This window comes from Salmo salar, chromosome 29 (genome assembly GCF_965601325.2).
Source record: "Salmo salar chromosome 29, fSalSal1, whole genome shotgun sequence".
Lineage (NCBI taxonomy): Eukaryota > Metazoa > Chordata > Actinopteri > Salmoniformes > Salmonidae > Salmo > Salmo salar.
Window position 1 is genome coordinate 27,604,888 of NC_138319.1, and position 7,613 is coordinate 27,612,500.

Below are 7,613 nucleotides of genomic sequence, written 5' to 3' on the forward strand. Positions count from 1 at the left end.
AATTGCTTGTTCACTTCTAAAGGCACATTTTTACGAGTATGAATTTGTATAAGCAGTAATATTTCTAGAGGTAGTATCATCCACTTTGTCTGATAATGAAATAATTGTAATTCAAGAAAATGTATTTCAAGTTTTAAATATATTAACATTTTTCATCATCAATTTCAGATTGGTTGTGACTGCTGCCCACGATGGTTCCACCAGTCCTGTATGAAACCCATCCCATCATTGGAGGATTATGTCTACGCTGCCTGTCAGAACTAGGTTAGGCTTGAGTTCCAGGTGGCGATATCACCTGGAAAACCTTCCATAAAAGTGGAATAAATGTTCAGTCGAGCTGTTGCTGTCACGCCCTGACCTGAGAGAGCCTTTTTATGTCTCTATTTAGGTTTGGTCAGGGTGTGATTTGGGTGGGCATTCTATGTCTGTATTTCTATGTTGGGGATTCCTTTGTTTCGGCCAGGTATGGCTCCCAATCAGGAACAGTTGTACATCGTTGTTGCTGATTGGGAGTCCTACTTAGGCAGCCTGTTTTTCCTTTGGGTTTTGTGGGTAGATGTTTTCTGTATAGCTACTTTGCCTTATGGAACTGTGTAGTCGTTGTTTTGTTTATTTTTGTAAGTGTTCACTTTTCTTCAAATTAAAAAGATGAGCATTCATATTCCCGCTGCGTTTTGGTCCTGTGTTCCAAACGACCGTTACAGTTGCAGCTTTCCAATATTTGTTTATGTTATTTATTGTATTTTGATATTTGATTTATTGTCATTTTATATATTATTATGCAAAGATCAAAATGTGTATTTCTTATTTAATGTTTGTTAACAAACTTAACTTTCTGTGATGTTTTTGTGTTACTGTGTGATAATATTTGTGTATTATTATTTTCTTAAACATTATAAAATGTTTCTCAAATAAATGTTCATGTTTCTTTATACATTTATAAGTTTGCTTTCTGTGGCACACACTACTGGTCAACATGAGCTGCCAAAATGATTCTGAAGTATACCAGGCCTTGCAGTCCCAAGAAGGAGGGAGGGGGCTAGAGTCAAATACCTTCTGTGGCACACATCAGTGAAATTCTTTCTATAGAACAAACTTCACGTCAGAATAGGCAACGGAAATGAATAAATAATGTATGTGTGTTATATTAAACATAGAGGAAGGAGTAAAATGTGGGCAAGCAATAAACATTTCAGAACAAGATGACGAGATTACTAATTTTGACAAAGAGATTTATTTATAGACTAATACACTTGAAACAAATAGCCAAACCGAAAAGTGCAGACATTATTAGTGCCTCCCCCGCGATCAAACCGACATAAAGCATCTAATGAAACGCAGCCTAACGTGATCAGAAATCTCAACTCTCAAGCAAGTCGCTGCAATGAAGAATTTAGTGCGACGGTGTTCACGTGAAGGGGAGGTGGGGAGAATTCTGGCACAAAACCTGTTCACAACGGTAAGAAAACATTGACAGCTTTTTCTCAGAGCACAATCTGGATTGGACATATTGTGTTCATGTGTGCACGGATCGTGCTGCATCAATGTCTGGGAGAGTGAAATGATTAATTGCCCACATAAAGAAGGTAAATCCCACTGTATCATTCACAGAGAGGCATTGGTCAGTAGAGAATGAGTCCTGAGTTACATGATATTTTGAATGCCGCAGTGAAAGTGATGAACTTTATCATGTCCAGGCCTCTGAATCATGACTGCTTGAAAGGCTCTGTGATGACAGCTCCAGCAGCTACTGCTTCACACCTATGTCCTGTTGGTTACCCAGAGAGAAAACGGTACAGAGGGGTTTTGAGCTGCATGCCGAAGTGATTTTCTGTCAGAGCACTCACTCCCCCTTGTGGCTGTTCGATGACACAGACTGGGGAGCCTGCTATGTCTCTCTTGCTGATGTCTTCATCAAACTGAACAACCTGAATGTAGCTCTGCATGGTAAAGACACACGCATTCTAAACACGTATAACAAAGTGTGTGGATACATGAAGAAGATCAAACTCTGGGAGAAGAAATGTGAAGATGTGGATATGTTGCTTCCAGCAGCTTGAGCCCTACCTTTTTACAGATGATGTTGACAGAACTCCTAATGTGTGAATAGTAAGCTCACATTTATCCAACCTCAACAGTGAGTTCAATTCCTACTTCGCTAACATTGTAAACCACATTTTTTGTCAGATTTTTCACTAAATTTAGGAATCACGCCAGCCGCACACACGAGGGGGTACTTCAGGCAGGTCAAAGTGTTTTAGGGGTACAGTACCTCAAACAGGTTGGGAACCACTGGGTTATGGTATGGGCAGGCGTAAATTACGGACAACGAACACAATTGAATTTTATCAATGGCAATTTGAATGCTCAGAAATACCGTGATGAGATCCTGAGGCACATTATGAGGCCCATTCTCTTAAGTTATCTGTGACCAACAGATGCATATCTGTATTCCCAGTCATGTGAAATCCATAGATTAGGGCCTAATGAATTTATTTCAATTGACTGATTTCCTCATATGAACTGAAAGTCAGTAAAATCTTAGAAATTGTTGCATGTTGCGTTTGTATTTTTGATCAGTGTATATATACAGTGGGTATCATAAGAATTCACCACACTTGGAATTTTTCAAATTTTGTAGCGTGACAAAGTGGGATTGAAATAAATGTAGTTGTGATTTTTTTTTGTCATTAATCTACACACAATACTCCATTATGTAAAAGTGAAAAGAAAATACTACAAATGTTAACAAATTAATTAAAATTGTACAACTAAAATTGAGTGGACCACCAGGCGGTATAAGTTAATAGACCAATAACAGAGAGAGTTTGCTAGGCAAGTCAGTTAAGAACACATTTTTATTTACAATGACGGCCTAGGAACAGTGTGTTAACTGCCTTGTTCAGGGACAGGACGGCAGAGTTTTACCTTGTCAGCTCAGGGATATGATCTTGCCCAACACTCTAACCACTAGGCTACCTGCCACCCCCACAATAATAGCTACAGTGCCTTCTGAAAGTATTCATACGCCTTGTCTTATTCCACATGTTGTTACAGCCCTAATTCAAAATTGATTAAATAGATTTTTTTTCTCACCCATCTATACACAATACCCTATAATTTCTTTATTTTTATTTTACCTTTATTTAACTAGGCAAGTCAGTTAAGAACAAATTCTTATTTTTAATGACGGCCTAGGAACAGTGGGTTAACTGCCTTGTTCAGGGGCAGTCATAATGACAAAGTGAAAACATGTTTTTAGAAATGTTAGCAAATTTATTGAAAATGAAATTCTGAAATATCTAATTTACGTAAGTATTCACACCCCTGAGTCAATACATGTTAGAATCACCTTTGGCAGTGATTACTGCTGTGAGTCTTTCTGGGTAAGTCTCTAAGAACTTTGCACACCTGGATTGTACAATATTTGCCCATTATTATTTTTAAAGTTCTTCAAGCTCTGTCAAATTGGTTGTTGACCATTGCTAGAGAACCATTTTTTCAATTCTTGCCATAGATTTTCAAGCAGATTTAAGTCAAAATTGTAACTCGGCCACTGAGGAACATTCACTGTCTTTTTGGTAAGTAACTCCAGTGTAATATTTGGCCTTGTGTTTTAGGTTATTGTCCTGCTGAAATGTGAATTCATCTTCCAGTGTCTGGTGGAAAGCAGACTGAAGCAGGTTTTCATCTAGGATTTTGACTATGTTTAGCTCCATTCTGTTTATTTTTTATCCTGGAAAAACTCTCCAGTCCTTAACAATTAAAAGCATACCCATAACATGATGCAGCCACCACTATGCTTGAAAATATGGGGACTGGTACTCGGTAATGTGTTGTATTGGATTTACCCCAAAGATAATATTCGTATTCAGGACAAAAGTGAATTGCTTTGCCACATTTTTTGCAGTATTACTTTAGTTAATATCACGCAAGCCATTTTAGCATTTGACTGCTGAAGGTGCCGCGATATTGTGAAAGATCAGGAACAGGCCGCCTACATCGATCGCGTTGGTCAGCGTGCGAAACTGGGCAGAGTGTGCTGTTTGACTAGGCTACGTGATATTGCCTGGCGTTGTTAGACACGCAAAATAGCTGGTACATCAATGACTGTCAAAGCAATTACACGCAGTTCGACGACGTTCCGACAACGTTTCAAACACACCGACAGTGCTCTTGCGCAAAATGGATATGTGTGCAACAACATTTCAACATTCACCTTCTGCTACCATTTCTGTCAAGTTGTCTACGCATACGTTCAATACATCCAACCTATGCACCACACTGAACACACTGCAACTGCCTCTGCAACACAATGCTGCAAGGCAAACGCAGCGTTTCATTGGAAATGAATGTAATTCTGGTGTACCAAAATGCAATGACACGGTTGGTGTCGGTGTGTTCGAAGTGTTAAAGAGGGTACTCCGTTGTTTATAAAAAAGAATGTAATATGATAAGAAAAACAAAGTGTGAACCACCGACAGAAGAATAAGGTTTTAATCAGTTTTCTGACTGATGCATGTTACATTTGGATCGGTTTGGAGTCTGCTACAGACCCTGCAGCCCACTCAAGGCAGAGGGGCCCACAAGCTTTGGGGATTTGTTTTTTTGGGGGGTTTGGGGTCCCCCCGGAGGTCGGCACCCCCAAATAGCATATGAACATGTCATCATAATACATTACTTTTTTTCTGTTTTTTATTACAGAAAATTAGCTTTAGAGTTGTACTATGCAGAAATCCCTCCACCATTCCCTGGTTACTAAAACTCAAATAGTTCACCTAATTCCAGTTTATGCGACAAAATAAGCTAGTATAGTGTGAATCATTGTACCATCTAAACCGCAGTGAAATCTATTTTCAGTTGTATGACGCTGGTGTACAAAACCGAAAGTAAAAGACGCAAAATCAAAACTTATGAACGACAAGCATAGAAGTAACATACATAGAACATATCTACCCCTTCTTAGACTTGCTTTCAAGTAGAATGATAGCTCTATAACACACATTTCTATGTGAATTTGGTGGGTCGCCCAAAAAGTTACATATTGACTTTTTATTTTCTCTCAGCTTCATGGCAAAATGTGTAGAATAGCAGGAAACTAGCTCAAGGATTCTTTAAAGTCGGTACAATCCTTGTTCGGCAGGGAAACTATTTACATAGTTGAAAGAAATGGATTTTGTTCAACTATTTGAGTTTAAAATGTACATTCAGGGGTATTTTATAAGGGAAAAGATTTGTTTTGGGAATTTTCAAAATGCTTTCAATATTATTCATTTCGATGTCGGCTCTATGCTTTGAAATGCCCTTGTCCGGAGAAAAGGATCTCAATTTCAAACTCTCAAAAAGAAGCTAAAAAATAACAAAAAAGCTGGCAGAAATTGATATGAACTGAAAAATGATCTTATGTTTTTTGCAATAACCCTTTGTGACTTTAAATAATATTTATCTCAAAACTGTGAATGCTAAAATATGTTTCAGGATATTTGGTAAACCTAAATCCTAAATGAATCAGGAATGAGTAGGGTCAGCTGTACCATAAGGACCTCTTGTTCATATCCTCATTACATGTAGTGCAACAAGACCCCTCGTAGTCTGGAAGGTTCTCTTCTTTTGATAGAGAAACAATATTGGAATCACTATGGTTGCAACCATAAACTGTCAACTCCACCTGCCTGATAGAATCTGAATTTAATTTGTCATAAGCTTCTTAAACAGCTGGTGTGAACTAACAGTGAAATGCTTAATTACAGGCCCTTCCCTACAATGAAAAGGGAAAGAAAATACTGAAATAATAGAAAAGTAGAACACTTAATAATAGATACACAATTAGTAATGATAACTTGGCTATATATAAGGGGTACCAGCACAGAGTCTGTGTTTCAGACATAAGGAAGTGGATGGCTGCAAACTTCCTACTTTTAAACTCGGACAAAACAGAGATGCTTGTTCTAGGTCCCAAGAAACAAAGAGATCTTCTGTTAAATCTGACAATTAATCTTGATGGTTGTACAGTCGTCTCAAATAAAACTGTGAAGGACCTCGGCGTTACTCTGGACCCTGATCTCTCGTTTGAAGAACATATCAAGACTGTTTCAAGGGCAGCTTTTTTCCATCTACGTAACATTGCAAAAATCAGAAACTTTCTGTCCAAAAATGATGCAGAAAAATGAATCCATGCCTTTGTTACTTCTAGGTTGGACTACTGCAATGCTCTACTTTCCGGCTACCCGGATAAAGCACTAAATAAACTTCAGTTAGTGCTAAATACGGCTGCTAGAATCCTGACTTGAACCAAAAAATTTGATCATATTACTCCAGTGTTAGCCTCCCCTACACTGGCTTCCTGTTAGGGCTGATCAGCAAGGGCTGATTTCAAGGTTTTACTGCTAACCTACAAAGCATTACATGGGCTTGCTCCTACCTATCTTTCCGATTTGGTCCTGCCGTACATACCTACACGTACACTACGGTCACAAGACACAGGCCTCCTAATTGTCCCTAGAATTTCTAAGCAAACAGCTGGAGGCAGGGCTTTCTCCTATAGAGCTCCATTTTTATGGAATAGTCTGCCTACCCATGTGAGAGATGCAGACTCGGTCTCAACCTTTAAGTCTTTACTGAAGACTCATCTCTTCAGTGGGTCCTATGATTGAGTGTAGTCTGGCCCAGGAGTGTGAAGGTGAACGGAAAGGCTCTGGAGCAACAAACCGCCCTTGCTGTCTCTGCCTGGCCAGTTCCCCTCTCTCCACTGGGATTCTCTGCCTCTAACCCTATTACAGGGGCTGAGTCACTGGCTTATTGGTGTTCTTCCATGCCGTCCCTGGGTGGGGTGCGTCACTTGAGTGGGTTGAGTCACTGACGTGGTCTTCCTGTCTGGGTTGGCGCCCCCCCTTGGGTTGTGCCGTGGCGGAGATCTTTGTGGGCTATACACGGTCTTGTCTCAGGATGGTAAGTTGGTGGTTGAAGATATCCCTCTAGTGGTGTGGGGGCTGTGCTTTGGCAAAGTGGGTGGGGTTATATCCTTCCTGTTTGGCCCTGTCCGGGGGTATTGTCGGATGGGGCCACAGTGTCTCCTGACCCCTCCTGTCTCAGCCTCCAGTATTTATGCTGCAGTAGTTTATGTGTCGGGGGGCTAGGGTCAGTCTGTTAAATCTGGAGTATTTCTCCTGTCTTATCCGGTGTCCTGGGTGAATATAAGTATGCTCTCTCTAATTCTCTCTTTCTCTCTTTCTCTCTCTCGGAGGACCTGAGCCCTAGGACTATGCCTCAGGACTACCTGACATGATGACTCCTTGCTGTCCCCAGTCCACCTGGCCGGGCTGCTGCTCCAGTTTCAACTGTTCTGCCTGCGGCTATGGAACCCTGACCTGTTCACCGGACGTGCTACCTGTCCCAGACCTGCTGTTTTCAACTCTCTAGAGACAGCAGGAGCGGTAGAGATACTCTGAATGATCGGCTATGAAAAGCCAACTGACATTTACTCCCGAGGTGCTGTCTTGTTGCACCCTCGACAACTGTGATTATTATTATTTGACCATGCTGGTCACTTATGAACATTTGAACATCTTGGCCATGTTCTGCTATAATCTCCACCCGGCACAGCCAGAAGAGGA